Source organism: Anas platyrhynchos, chromosome 1 (assembly GCF_047663525.1).
Source record: "Anas platyrhynchos isolate ZD024472 breed Pekin duck chromosome 1, IASCAAS_PekinDuck_T2T, whole genome shotgun sequence".
Lineage (NCBI taxonomy): Eukaryota > Metazoa > Chordata > Aves > Anseriformes > Anatidae > Anas > Anas platyrhynchos.
In genome coordinates, this window is record NC_092587.1 from 21608606 (window position 1) to 21623239 (window position 14634).

At 43.7% G+C, this 14634-nt stretch overlaps 1 protein-coding gene across 4 annotated transcripts in view; it reads right to left on the minus strand.

The window, feature by feature from the left end:
• PLXNB2 (plexin B2) overlaps positions 1-14634 on the minus strand; it is a 259144-nt gene that overhangs the window by 162639 nt on the left and 81871 nt on the right. The window lies entirely within an intron of this gene.

Sequence of the window (14634 nt, forward strand, 5' to 3'; positions counted from 1 at the left end):
TTGGTAAGGGAGATGTATCTTGAGCTTCCTTTTTGCCCAGTTTAAGTGCAAAAGATAATTTTACACTCTTAGGCCCAGTGATTTAGTGGCAGACTTTAAAAGGACTCACTTCAGCCAGCTCAAATGAGACTCAAAGGGAAACTTTAAAGGTGATGACCCCATCAGACCTTCTGGGCCACCTGTAGCAGACCCCGGGGGCTGACACCCCACTAAGACCAGTTTTCAGAGATCCTGCCTTGGGGGATTATACAGACAGAGGAACCAAAACTCCACACCTTAACCAGTGAGAGCCTGTGAGGAAGACGGGATGCAGATGATTCAGGAAACAGTTGCCTTTTAAAAACAACAGGTCACAGTGGGGAAGCTGGGGAGGGACCCTTTGTCAAGGTGTGTGCTAATAGGACAAGGGGGAGTGGTTTTACACTAAACAGGGCAGATTTAGATTAGATATTCAGAAGTTCTTTACTCAGAGGGCGGTGAGGCCCTGGCACAGGCTGCCCAGAGAAGCTGTGGATGCCCCATCCCTGGAGGTGTTCATGGGCAGGTTGGATGGGGCTTTGGGCAACCTGGTCTGGTGGGAGGTGTCCCTGCCCATGGCAGGGGGGTTAGAACTGGATGGTCTTTAGAGGTCTCTTCCAACCCGAACCTTTCTTTGACTCTAAGAAATAAATCTGCCTGCAATCGTGAGTCAGAGCCCTTAAAGTATAGGCCTCTTGTTTTGGAAAAGTGCCTTTCTGTGCTAAATGACTGAAGATATTAGCTTCATATATATATATATGCATATCACTAGTCAGTGCATAATTAATTATAATCAAACACATGCAATGCAGCTCTGGAAGGCTTCCATGTGAAACAAAATTGGAAAGGCTAAGGATACTTACTTAAGAAAGAAAATGAATAAAATTAAATCTCAAACAATACAAAGCAAGCACATTGACTTGGTTTGTAAAAATATGCGAACCAATAAAAGAAAATATATTCTGAAAAGAAAACACAGTGTGTAAGTGACTGACCCTGTCACCAAGGCCAGCATATCAGCAGAACTCAGACAGAGACAGGACATGTAGTGGCTAGAAGAAAACCCTATACTATAACAGCAGGAATTGAACCAAGCACAAACCTAGTTAGGGGATTGGAAATTGCACACCTCTGAGGCTCTGGACAAGCTCTTTCTTCAAGCAGTAGCTGGAGTGGTACCACATCACCACTTCCCACAACACTTGTTACCCTCACCCAATACAGCAGTGGTGGGAGGCATGTAGAAACCCTTTTCCCCACAAAGTTATTCATTTGTCTTTCAAATAAATGATCTTCTACTGCAATTCGTTGTAAGCACTGTGGTTGAAGAGTCATCCAGGTCAGTTCAAACCACTCTTGGTGGCTGCAGACCTGGCACTGAAAGGACAAGGACGGCTCTGACATCCTGCTCTGCCAGCTCTGCCTGGCCACACTGATATCCTCTAGCAGCAAGGCTGCTTATGGAGAGGACACGGGGCTTTTACCTCAAAAGCACACCATTCCTTGCTGCATAATGCGGAGTATCACATCTTTTTATCTAAGCAAAAAAATACAGTGCTCTGTGAGACTAAACATAGGTGGACAACTGCACTGATATGGAGGGAAAATTCCTTTGTAAGTACTGCAGATATAGAAATTCTTGCTGTCCTATACATTTTCCAGTTTTGCCTTCTGTCCAAAGCCTGAGACTGTCTTTTGGACTGTCTTCATCACACACATTGGACAACTTAGCTGTTGCAGACTTGCAGCCCCTCCATACAAATTCAGGGAAGGCAGAAGTCAAGATTATTTTCACCTTAAATAGCATATCCCATTCTCTGCTTTATCATGAGTATAAAAACGTGAAATATAACATGGTCTCAAAAAGTCAATTGCACAGAGCTCCCCAAGCATAGCAGGAAAAAGGCTAATGTTAGAGAAGAATAATTTGTTTACTACATGTATTTGGTAAAGCTTCCCCAGCACTTGCATGCAGTACTTTTAAGGAGAGGATTACAAACAGAGTGCTTCTGCAGCACTTCACCAGATTCAGCTTCAGCCTGAATATTCAAACTTTAAAGCAGCCTGTTTGTGGCCAAGTGTGGTTCCATGTAAAAAAAAAAACAACAAAAACAAAAACAAAAAATAAATAAATAGGAGAGAGAAAGAGATAATCACACAGACCAGCTTTGTGATGTGAACCTGAAACACAAGCAAACAGCCTGCTTGTTTTTCAATTGAAACACAGTAGAAGAGATGCAGGTCCTTGCTTAGCTGTGCTATTTGTTGCTGAAACCGACATGCTGGAGAGCATCTTTCCTAAAATTACGTAGCAACAGTGTGGAAATAGCTATCTCAGTGACCCAACTAACATCTCTTTATCAGCTGAGAAAAACAGGCACTTGTAGAATGCAATTAATCTTCTCCTGGGTGGAGAGCTAAAGCAGTGTGCTAGATCACACTCCACAAGTGCCCATTTTTCTCTATTGACTGTGAAGGAAGTCTGAATTTTTCAGCTTCTACTGCATTTGTATTTTCACCAAGAAGCATTTCATTGATGGAGAGGGATAACAAAAAAAAAAAAAAAAAAAAAAAAAAAAAAGGAAAGAAAGAAAAGATAAGCAAATCTCTCAGTGATCAAGAAACTGGAACATTCCTGTAAAAGAACACATTAGATTGGCAAGATTGAGGAGACTCAAAATGAAAAAGCACAAATAGGCAGCAACAATGACAAAAGAGTAGCTTGACAGTTTATTGACTGAGAATGGCTTTCACATCAGGAACAAAAGAATAAACATCATTTTTTGAGTGCCAGATATGAAGCATGCACTAATATAAGTAACTACGCAGATGGCTGGCTCTAGAGCAGACCTTCCAGATAACTGTAGGGTAGCATAACAGTTGTGAACTATACAATGCCTTTTAAGTAATTTACATGCTTCTATTTCTGCATTCTGTACTTCACAGACAGAAAATTCAATTAATTTTCTCCCTGACTGTGTAATATTGGCATATCGTAATGCCAAATTTCAGCTTGCATGCCTCTCACCAAAAGGAAGTAGGGAACAAGGGAATAGGGACATCAGCAAGAGAATCAGGTAGGATAAGCTCTTTACATACAAAAACATTGTAAAATCAAATCTACTTATTCATCCATATTCAGGCAGAAAAGGATGGGGATAAAGAACCCTGACACATAAACTCTGATGACTGTCCTAGGTTTAACATTCTCTAAAGGCTGTAGGACTGAAGTAAGAACTGTAATTCTGAGGCCACACCAGAACTGCTGGCAGGATATGACTGCAACGCAGGTGAACACCATCTCCAAGATGCCGAGGTTAAAGCTCAGTTGAATACAAGCAACTGGGAAGCTACAGCAGAGCAGTGGCAAATGCTCCCAGGCACATACCAGTGTGAGAGCTTGCTTACTCCATCCTGTGTTTCAGGGCACCCACTTTTTTCTGGCGTTACTGGGATTTGAACAAGGTTCCCTAATTTTTCAAAGCAGTGGGCAGCATCCAGCTCCTCAGATTGACCTGTGCACCTCTTGTGAATGCAGGCATTGAACTTCCTTACGGCCTAACAGGCTTGAGGTGCTGCTCTCAGCCTTTCTTTTGCTATAATTCTCTGTCCCGTATCTTATGGCAACATTTCTACTTCATGTAAATGCATGTAGCCAGAGGCTGGTGAGGAAGAGGGAAGGAGGGAATTTCACACATCACTAAGAATAACACGAATGCCGTGGCAACACTCAAAAACGGGAGGAGAATATTTAGAAGCATGACAAAGGGACTGGCTACAGCTGGACGAAAGAGTTAAGAAAAGCAAATTGCATTTTTGCATGATATGCAATTGGTCAGTTCGACACATGGAAGGACAGTGCTTTATAACAGAAAAGCAGGAACGGTACGGAAGTAGGAATAAGATGAACAAGAATTCATTTGGGCACTTCAAAACAGTAATATTTCTGCTGGGTAGGGCATGACTAAGTGCAACTTTCTAGAAGCTATGCTGGCTGACAGCCACAAATGAAAACTGTTTTTTGTATTTAGGACAGCAAAGAGATTGCAATTGTCTTCCATTTGAAGATGCTACATGCCATTTCATGTAGTATGCCACAAGAGAAGCAAGGCTTATAAGGTGATAAAATCAGTTTTGTCTATCCAAATTACATCATTAGAGGAGTAAGAAGCCACAGAGCTCTAAATCTTTCCTGAGGGGTGTGACTTTGGTGGAACCTGAACTCAAAATCTTATCCACGGTCCTCCAGGCATTTGCTCTGCATAAAGATCTTTAGATGATGGTCACCACCAGTGCTGTTACTATAGCTTCTACAGGCACTGTTCTCTATCCAGGGTGCTCACGGATTCTCTTCCAATATACAACACCTTGGAAAGTCAGTAATTCTTTTGACAGAGGCCACCACAGGTTAGAGGATAAGCAAGACTTCCACTGGATTTCTATGAGGTCCCACCTTTCTTTGCATTACTCAAAACTTTACCTTCTTACAAAGTGCCATCAAGTGGCATATAGTCCGTTTAAAGAAGAGCAAAACACACTGATGGCCCGTGACTGAGACTAATTCACTTCCAGAGTTAGCAGCGCTTAATTTTAATATAAACCATTTTGCAGCAAGACTCAAGGGACTGAAATCACATAGAGGGAAAGTTTTCCTTTTATAGCTTGCTGCTACTTTCTGGCAGTTCTGAACAAAGAGCCATCTTAAAACAGAGGAGCTCTGAGAGCATCTTTAAGCAGGCTCTTTCATTCCTCTTTTGAACCTGAACAATAGGAAGCACGATAAAAGCAACTTCTAGTCACAATAAATATATTGTTCCTGTTTAATTAGTGTTTTGCCAATACAATTGGTGGGTAAGAGGTCAGAGGAACTGAAAATTGTATACTATACAGATCATGCTGTCAGGTAGCACATTAAAAATATTAAAAATGTTTTCCATGACTGTTCCACAACACACCCGGAGATTGGACTAGCAGAATAGCACGTGCACCAACCAATTCTTTATAAGTGGGAAGCTGAACCCTGTAATCTCTTTATCATCCTGTCACTGAGTTAATGGTCATTACCATGAACAGATTCTTATTTTATCAAGCAAGTCAAGGCATCACTGGTGCTTTTCATATGATAATAATGATGTTTTACACCACAATTAAACAAGCACAAATTTTTCAGCTTTACCACAAGCTTAGCTGCAACCTTGCAACTTGCAAACACCACCTTAAAAGTCTTATCACAGACACTCCTGCAGCACACTATTCTGTTTATGACCAAACCTCTCTTTCTCTCTCTCTCATTCCCTCTCCTCCAAATACAATACAAAAAGATTAGAGGTGGAAACAATAGAGGAAAGTCTCAGCTGTGAAAAAACCTTTCCAACATAACGCAACAACCATCCAGAGCAGAGGCACGGAGCTTAACAAAGAGCTTAACATGTGTTTTCATTCAAGATTACCAAAATTCCAACGAATGCTGCTTTTCTTTATCGGCACTAAAAATATTCTAACAAACATCCTCATGTCAACAGTTAAATATTTTCAAAACAAAATTTCCCATTGAGCTTTGTTTGTTATCAGCGAGAAGTAGTTTTGCAATATGTTGTTTGCAACTCCTCTCCCCCCAAACAGCAATCACTACCATTGCTAATTCCTTCAATTTCTGGAAATATTTTACTTCTCCAAACAAGCACGGAAATCAGTTTTCATCCAAGTATGTGACAAACTCAAGAGTTAGATTTAAAGTGTTGTTTTGTTCTAAGATATCCATGTGCATCTAAATTGGGTGGTAGTGGTGGTTTTGTTTTGTTTTCAAAGGATGATTCTAATCTTATCACCACATAAAAAAATAAATCAAGAACTGGACTGCAGCTAAGTGTGAGCACATGTACAACAGGACAGAGCCTGTGCAGTTCAGTGTTGATCTTGGACCCTAGAAGGAATTTTAGTAAATGTTCAGTGATCTTCAGAAGCGACTCCCCCAACCCCGTGATTTTCTGTGTTATCTCGGGACACCTCACGTACAGCAAAATGAAAAAAAAGAAATAGCTGAGTCTCTCAAGTCCACTTCTGCAATACCTTCCAGATAAGAGCTGCTGTTCCCTTTTTTTAAACTGGCAAAATCTAAAGAAGTGGGGGAAGGGTCAGAGAGTACAGGGAAGAAACAGCTTCCCTCAGAGAATGATGCCAAGCTCAAGTTCACTGCACTGTAGTGCTCTCCCAGGACAGAAAACTCATTCACTACCTAAATCCATTAAATATGGGAGCTGATGAAAGCACTGGAAAAAAAATAGGCTGTGACTGCTGCCAACAGTCCCTGTGTGCATTGGTGTCTCCTCCCGAGGTGGGCACACCAAAGGGGTGGTCACAGACTGTGGGCTACCCGTGGTTGGTCTACATGAACATGGCTGCCACATCCACTCCGGGCCAAAACCAAACCTGCGATCAATGGGAAAGGGCTCTTTGGTTCGGAGCCATTCTCCACAGTCATCCTTCTTTCCAAAACCGCTTTTAATTGGTATGAAATGAGGCATTGCCAGCCGGCAAGACGCAACATTAATATCCCGTATGGTATTCTACGTATAAAAGGAGAAGTTGAAGTCCAGATTTTAAAGTATGATTAATGATCTCTGTGTGCACAGTTTCAGTTACTCTCAAGAAATGCTGAGTTCAGCTTCTGGAGGAAATAAAATAAATAAATAAATAAATCCGTCTCCTTTAACAACTCTTAAGCTAAACCAGCTTTGGGTTGAGGTACCCAAATCCCTGGCTGTTCTGGGATGGTTGCCATGAGGCCCTCTGGAGAACCACCTTGGGAAATGAATTAAGCCACAATACATCACATATTAAAAAGTAAAACCCCATAGTCCTTGCTGCAGATTGCTCTACGGTCTTTGCTCAGCCAGCATCTATGGGTGGGGTAAGTATACATTTATAGAAGGGGGGGGAAGTAAAAAAAAAAAAGTCTTTCCTGAGGGAAGGCGAGTGAGTTTCCATGAGGTAAGCAAGGGTGTGAACTCGCTCCGGAGCCAGGGGCAAGCTGCAACTGCCCTCGTGTGTGCTCTTCCCCTACAGTAAACACGAGGTATCCGACCGGGATGGCGGGTACCATCGGCCAGCTGCTGCACCTCGACTCCTCGACACCCACCCCGACAGCTTGGAGCCTGCGTTTACACCCAAAACACAGACATGGCCTGGGCCTCACCAGCTAACGAGTGTGCTGCGGTGTTGTGCCTTGCCCCAGCAGGCCTTTCCGCAGGACAAGAGGCAGCTCAGCTGCCCAGGCACGGATGGCGTGTGGGAGCTGATTTGCCCTCAGTGGCTGTCAGGAACAGGGTCCATTGCTTACATAACAGCCAAACCTTGTTCCCTTCAAGCCATGGCAGCTGCAGTTTGGTCTGAAATGCGGCCCAAACCTCTGCTTCCCAAATCTGAGACCATCAGCTGCTCCTTAGTGAGCCATCAACCAGGCCCCCAGCTGGATCATCCAAGCTGGCTACTACCCTGTTTGAACACGTCCAACAAGGTACGGGGCCGCGCCGGCCGCCCAGGGAACGGATGCGCCCGGCGTTCGCCGCAGGCACCCGCGGCGCGGTCCGAAAGGGAGCCCGGTTTTGCTGCTGCTGCTTTTTGGAGACTGATTCCGTGGTTTCAGCGCGGTGGAGGCCGGAGGCCCCGCGGCCGGGCGGACGTTTGTTCGCGTGCAGCTCAGGGAGCTTCAGGTCCCGCGGGCCGGGCCCCCCCCATGGCCTCCCCGGGGGTGTTTTCGGGCCTCCTCCTTCGAGGGCGCTGAGGACAGCCGGGAGACCCCCCCAAAAAAAATAAAACATCAATAAAACGGAGGCAGAACGGGGCGGGGGGTGACTCAGGGAGTGCCGCGGCCCCGGGGCGGGGGGCTCGGGGGGGCAGGATCCGGCACACAGCTAGTGACCAAAGTACGGGCGGGGGGCTCCCCTCCGCCTCCTCCCAAGGAGTTTCTCCGAAATCGCCAGCCGGGACCCCCCCGTCGCTGCCGGGGCTCCCTCCCCACCCCCCCCAAAAAGCACAAGTCCCCTGGGTGACCGCTGTAAGTTATTGGGAGAAGGTTAATTATTTTTGTTAATCGTGTCGCGACTATCAGGTCCTAGGTTCTTCTGCGGGGAGATGCTAGAAATAATAATAATAATAATAATATTAAATCATGATGGAAATAAAAAAAAAAAAAAAACTTTTTTATTAAATCTTCCTCTATGCAACCCTTTCCCCCCCCGAGAATCTGTATTTATTTTTCGCATCGGGTTTGATTTGTATATTTTGGGGAGGGGGAGGCCGGGCCCGGAGGCCCCGCAGGGGCCGGTGCCGCTGTTGCAGCCTCCCCCCCAGGTTGTGGAACCGACTCTGGAATTTTATTTTATTTTTTTGCCGATCGGGTAATAAAAAAAATCTCTATATCAAAAAAAAAAAAAAAAAAAAAAAAAAAAAAAAAAACTGGGGGACAAAGCAGTCATTGGTCCCAGCCAGCATGGGTTTGTGAAGGGTAGGTCCTGCCTAACTAACCTGATTTCCTTTTATGATAAGATCACCCGTATGGTGGACCAAGGGAAACCAGCTGATGTGATTTTTTTGGACTTCAGCAAGGCTTTTGACACGGTTTCCCATAGGATCCTACTGGACAAAATGTCCAGCATACAGCTAAATAAAAACATCATACGATGGGTGAGCAATTGGCTAACGGGCAGGGCCCAAAGGGTTATGGTGAATGGGGCTGCGTCAGGCTGGCGGGCGGTCACCAGTGGGGTCCCTCAAGGCTCCATTTTAGGGCCGGTACTTTTCAATATTTTTATAAACGATCTGGATGTAGGAATAGAAGGCATTTTGAGCAAGTTTGCTGATGACACCAAACTTGGAGGAGTTGTGGACTCAAATGAGGGTGGAAAGGCCTTGCAGAGGGATCTGGATAGGTTGGAGAGCTGGGCGATCGCCAACCGCATGAAGTTCAATAAGAGCAAGTGCCGGGTCCTGCACCTGGGACGGGGAAACCCTGGCTGCACGTACAGACTGGGCGATGAGACGCTGGAGAGCAGCCTAGAAGAGAGGGATCTGGGGGTCGTGGTAGACAGCAAGTTGAATATGAGCCAGCAGTGTGCCCTGGCAGCCAGGAGGGCCAACCGTGTCCTGGGGTGCATCAAGCACGGCATCGCTAGTAGGTCGAGGGAGGTGATTGTCCCGCTCTACTCTGCGCTGGTGCGGCCTCACCTCGAGTACTGTGTGCAGTTCTGGGCACCACAGTATAAAAAGGACACGAAACTGTTGGAGAGTGTCCAGAGGAGGGCTACGAAGATGGTGAAAGGCCTGGAGGGGAAGACGTACGAGGAACGGCTGAGGGCACTGGGCCTGTTCAGCCTGGAGAAGAGGAGGCTGAGGGGAGACCTCATCGCAGTCTACAACTTCCTCGTAAGGGGGTGTCGAGAGGCAGGAGACCTTTTCTCCATTAACACCAGCGACAGGACCCGCGGGAATGGAGTTAAGCTGAGGCAGGGGAAGTTTAGGCTGGACATCAGGAAGGGGTTCTTCACAGAGAGAGTGGTTGCACACTGGAACAGGCTCCCCAGGGAAGTGGTCACTGCACCGAGCCTGTCTGAATTTAAGAAGAGATTGGACTGTGCACTTAGTCACATGGTCTGAACTTGGGTAGACCTGTGCGGTGTCAAGAGTTGGACTTGATGATCCTTAAGGGTCCCTTCCAACTCAGGATATTCTATGATTCTATGATTCTATGAAGGTAGCTGCCTGCCAAGAACTGTTCAGTGGTACCCAAGTGTCCACTTGGGCACAGGGCTAACCTCCACTGAAGGGGCTAGGGGACCTGAGAGAGCTGATAAGCACCTTGGCTGAGCACATAGAAGGGACAGAGGTAAAGACCAGGTCCTTTTCCATAAAAAGCCAATGGAAAGACTGGCTGAAAAGATCATATAGACAGCTTTATGAATCTCTGTTCAAAGGCTATCCTGCTGAAAGTGGATTTATGGGAACATCTGACAGCTAAGAACAGCTGTTTGAGCCCACTGTGCTTCAAGTCTCCCATTTACTGACACCTAATATGCCCCCCAAATTGAATTCTGTATGTGGGGGCCTTATGGGATAGGTACCCTGGTTCAGCCTCTTGTGGAGATGCTCCTACACAAAAGATACTGACAGCAAGAAGCAAACAGGTCACCTCCTCTGTCCTGACATTGCTTAAGTGCCAGACAACAGTAAAAAGAGATGCTTCTTCTGTCTTAATATTTAACCGCTTTTAGACCTTTGATGTGTTTATGGCTCAGCCTAAGATGCCTGACAGGAATCAGTCTGTGCACTATGTGCAGGAGACCTACTCAGCACAACCTAATTTTACAAGTGACACAAAACACAGCCACCTTACCATACCCACACAAGATACATATTCAGAATAATAATAATAAAAAGCAATAGTTCATGTGCTTTATGCTAACCAAAGAAGCAAATCAAATGACGCTGGCAAGCTATGCTCTTCAGTTCTATTAAGAGTTTCCACGCAGCAAATGTCTTAGGTGCCTACCGAATTCTTTCTTCTACAGTATTCTGTTAAATTCTTACTTTGAAAATAAAGAAAATAGTAATATTACACTAGCTGTTTCCTGGCACTCCTCAAGAACCTTCATCACAGCTACAATGCCTATAGTGCAGTTATCCACCAAAGAGAAACCTAATTCTCTGGAATTACTACTGCAGCCTTAAAGTGCCTATGCTGCCAAAGCAGTCAGGAAGGTAATAGATTTGTTTATGGACTAGACAAAGCTTAATTAAATGAGGCAGCTTTGAAGAACAGTAAATCTTCTCTCCTCCTGCCTTTCCCTCCCCCTTTTTTTTCCTAGAGTATCTTTCTCCTAGTGGCTTTCCTCTTCCTAATAATCCCATCACAAATGACAGATATGTTATCAGTCATCACTGGGATTTGACACATTCTTAATACCTGTCATGACAGCTCTGAAGTCTGCATGCTACCCCATTGTATTCCAAGGCATTTGCAGGAGGTAATGGACACATCAAATCTCAGTCAACAGCTCTGCTTTATTGGACTGCTGTTTGCCATACAGAAGCAGATGCTTAAAAAAAGCTAATCTGTGATTATTCAAAATTACATGCTGAATAAGTAAATATAAAACATTACAAATAGCTTTTGTACTCTTTATGCCTACCTTCATCTCAAGATAGCTTGGCCATGTTGTAGAATTTATTATCATATATTTATTGATTAGAATGCTTTTATATATATAAAAAAGGTATTTGTATTGGTAACAGTGAAAAATATTAACAAATAAAGGTCTTTATTGAAAGGATTAAAGAATTATGCTGGTAACATGGGAATGTATTGCTGTGCCTATGCAGTCTCTGGTTCCTCAGCCCTCTGCTTTTTATTTGAGTGGAGAACCTGATGCAAAAGCAAGCTGCAAGTCAAGGCTAGAAGCAGAGTTAACGTCATAGACAAATATATGAATTTACATGAAAACAATGGGTTTGTGAAGTGTGTCATTTGAAGTAGTTGTCAATATTATAAAGTCCTTACAAGTCCATTCCTAATGTCATCTGATTTTTATGGACCTCTTAATACAGGTAGCTTTTTTTTCTTTTATTTGTTGTTGTTGTTGTTGTTGTTTAAGCCCCCAAAAGAGCCATGATGGATACGGCACTCCACAGAACAAAGTCAATATTCTAAACAGATATTTTTTTTAATTTTTTTTTTTTTTTTCTGACTCTGGTCATTTGTGTGCCATACTTTTTAGGCACAAAAATAAAATAACTTCTTCCTGTGACATTTATTTGGAGACAAACTTAAAGACTCTCATTTTAGCTGAGCTGCTGTAAAACATCATATTGCCAGTCCCTGCCAGCAGCATATATAAACTGCAAGACAGCAGCATGCCTTGTCATTAGTAAATGCAATAGCTTATTGTTCTCGATGCATTTACAGTTTTGCACAAAAGCAGGGGAAAAAAACTGAAACAAAAACAAAAACCCACACAGACTAGAGACAATGCTGCCCTGTGCACACAAGTAACTTAAGGCCCTTTCAGCGAGGCAATAAAGCTAAAGCAGAGCTGCGAGTAGCATGCTGGAGTCAAAAGGAAGTGTCCCGCTGACATCAATGAGCTTCGGAGGTTTGGAGTCAGTCAGACAGGCAGAACACGTTCAGCAACCTAAATGACTGCACATCCTTTGGACACAATTGTTAACCAATACTAAGGGTATCAAAAGATGTTCATTTTCAAGAAATTGATGAGCAAATTGGTTTTTGTTGTAGTTTTTTTTTGTTTGTTTGTTTGATTGTTTTCTCTTTTGTTTACAAACAGCACAACTGAGAACCACAAGAGTAGGTCTTGCACCTGAAAGCACTGGGGAGCAAACTGATGGAATCTGGGGGCTGTGGGGGCTCATTCTCAGGGCATGCCTTGACAGCACTGTAACTCCTGGTCAAAGGATCTCAAACCCTGTAATAACGGCATGGGTCAAGTATAAACTCACCCTGCCAGTCGAAGTACTTACAGGAAAGCTGAAAGGCTAAACTTGTATCAGCAGGCTTCCTACCAGATCAGATATTGCCTGTTCTTGAGCAGCCAACATAAAAACGTACCACCAACACTGCTGGTATCGTATCTCCTGATCACAACCTGGTGCCAGGGCCTGCTCTGGATCCCATTTGTGCTGCTGGCTGATGCTGGGCTGCACTTGCCCATGGAAGCAGGCCCCATCGAGAAGTCTTCCCAGGAAATATTGCGAGCTGGCTGCACTCCAAGGAGCATTACAGCTTCTCCTGCTGTCTGCACGTCCAGTTATTCCTTTCATATCCACCCTCAGCTGTAAGCAAATCAACATGCCAATCCCTTGGGACACATGGCTTAGCTTATACTTAAGACTTGCCATTCGGGTTTGTGCTTTGGACATTGATTTCTATTGTCTCAGCTATCACTCAACAAAAGGGCATTTAATTGCTGTCTCATTTAGTCCAGGGGGAGGGGGCGAACAACTTTTACCAGCCCTCTGATTGATGGCAGCCATTAGCACCTTCCAGCACAAAGCGGACTTATTAGAGGCCCCATTTACATGTGAAGTTCATTGCCACACAAGTGAAGCAGAGCTGCAGCTATGCTGGCTTTAACAACTTGAGAGGCAAAATCTTTGTATGAAATGAGTCTGCAAAAACGCTTATGCTAGCCGCCGATTTAAAGGGAAAACTTCGAAGATAATGAAGTTTGAGGAAAGCTTCTGAAGTGAAAGAAAAAAAAAGGGAGAAAAAGAAAATTTAGGAGAAAAGCTTACCCAGTTTTTGTTTCTCTTTTTAAGCACTACCATGTAGTTGCTTAAAGGGTTGTAAACCAGCAACCAACCTGATTTATACGTATTTACACAAGATAACTCCAGGAAGCACTTCATATCCCCCATGCATCAAAGTTTATAATTGCATACCATGAAAGGCACTGCTGAAGAATTCCATAAACTATTTTGCCCCCTTATGTAAGCATTTTCTATTTTCTTTGTGATGGAGGAATGAACAAAATTAATATCCACATTTAATATCGTACATGTTCTGTAGAGCAATGAGCCACATACTCTGGTGTTCTAACCAAACTGCTGACCGTGTATTTTTAGTACTCGGCTCATTTTATTAAAAAGCACAAGGATGCTAATTTTCCTTTCAAAGGAACAGACCTCAAGAAACAACTAGATCAGTGAAGTCTTCTTGAAAAGGAAATACTACCTTTAATCAGCACAGTTTTGAGCAACTCGCAGTAATTTCAGTAGAAGTCTAATGCAGACTTTGAAAGTTTTAATAACACAAGTTATCAAAACGTTTAATCAATGCAAAACCTAAGACCAAACCCATTTTGAACATCAAACTTCCCAGTCCGACGCACAAACACGCCAAAGTACCACGTATTATCAGACACACCTTGGTGCATTTTTTGAAGAATTTACCATCCAGGAGGCAGATCACTGAAGGCTGACTGCACAGGGAGACGACGCAGAGACAAACACGCGAGCACTTGTGGTGTCTCTGTTGTGGGAGCGCTAATCCCAGTCTGGCACGGAGGCTTTCTACAACCATGCTAGCTATACCCGCAAAAAAGTGCTTCTGGCTAGTCTCAGAAGATATCCTGTGTTATTCACGTAATTGATTTAAGATTCCATAGCGAAATTACAAGAACTACTCTGCTATTACTCCCTTTCAGAGAGTCCACCCTTATGTTCGCATCCTCCGCAGGACATTCCTTCATGATACTCATCTTCCCCCGTGCATATTTCTAAATAAGCTTAAATATAGTAGCTGTTTTCGTGCTTTTTTCTGCATTTTGAAAAATCATGGTCTTAGGTATCTAAATGAATGTGCGTAGGAGGGAATGTACTTTTTTTGTTTTAAAACAGCTGTCTTCATTGTTATTCATTCTGCAGCTCACATGCATGTAAAACTATATTTTGATCCCTCCCCTTCCCTGTAGTTTTCAAGGGGAAGTAAAAACTTTATACACAGAAGCTGAGTGTAAAAAACAGCAACAAAGAAAAACCTCCCAAACTGGCATGTAGCCAGTTTCTAGCTAAATGCTATTATACACTTGGTTTTCTTAACTTGGT